This window comes from Fonticula alba (assembly GCF_000388065.1).
Source record: "Fonticula alba strain ATCC 38817 unplaced genomic scaffold supercont2.2, whole genome shotgun sequence".
NCBI lineage: Eukaryota > Rotosphaerida > Fonticulaceae > Fonticula > Fonticula alba.
The window spans coordinates 1976416-1977426 of NW_009242972.1; the positions used below are offsets into that span (position 1 = coordinate 1976416).

At 69.4% G+C, this 1011-nt stretch overlaps 1 protein-coding gene across 1 annotated transcript in view; it reads right to left on the reverse strand.

Annotated features, from left to right (window-relative positions):
• The window catches only part of H696_01439 (hypothetical protein), a gene marked incomplete at both ends in the record, with an annotated part of 6283 nt that overhangs the window by 746 nt on the left and 4526 nt on the right, over positions 1 to 1011 (reverse strand). The window lies entirely within an intron of this gene.

Here is a 1011-nt window from a genome sequence, read left to right on the forward strand (position 1 = left end):
GGGGGGAACGCTCGGATGCGCGGCCAAGAGGGAGAGGATCTGGCCCGGCTCCAAGAGATAAGGGCTGATCAGGTGGAGGGGGAAGGGGACACACACTCGGGCAAGGGAGGGAGAAAGCGAGGAGGACGCAGGGAGAGAGAGAGAGAGAGAGAGAGGGGGGGAGAGAGAGAGAGAGAGAGAGAGAGAGAGGGCAGGCGGGTGGAAGATCGGCGTGGGCGGGTGCCACACGTGACGGCCCCGCGGTGCCGGTTAATGAAGCGACGTCAGCGCCCCCTGGGGGAGGGGGGGAGGGGCCAGCCCGGCACGTGAGGGGATTTAAATTTTGAAACCCGACACATTGCGGCGACGAGGCGACGAGAGGCGGGCCATCTCTTTGGGAGGAAGAGGGAAGGGGAGGTGGGAGAATGCAAGGGCGCCGGGTTTGCGGGGGGGGGGGGGGGTCCCAAGGTCCAGACACAAGCGCGAGGGGGAGACGGAAAGGAAGACCAGGGGAGGGACAGGGTACTGGAGTGGTCGCGAAGGAAGCGACGAGGCGGGGGGGGGGGGGGGGGGGGGGGGGGGGGGGGGGGGGGGGGGGGGGGGGGGGGGGGGGAGGGGGGAGTGGGGGGGGGGGGGGGGGGGGGGGGGGGGGGGCGGCGGGGAGGGCGGCGGATGGGACTGCCCCTCGGGAAAAGCAACAGGGCAGGGAGGAAGTCGGCGAAGCAACAAGGAGCAGACCGCCGCGGGCCGCCCCTCGGGCAGTGGAGGCAGCCGGACGGAGCGCAAAGCAAGCTCCCAGACTCGCTCGGTCATGCCCGGGGAAGAGGAAGGGAATGTGTGTCTGTGTGTGTGTGCGTGCGTGCGTGCGTGTAGAAGGGAGAAGCAAGAGGCTGTGGAGAGGAAAGAGGCAGACCAGCGGCGGGGGAGGAGGGGGGATCGGCGGTGGCCGGGTCGCCTGGAGGGGGAGGGAAACGGGAGAAAGGGGAAGGGGAGAGGAAGCGAGAAGACCGTACGATGCGTAGTAGAGCAGGG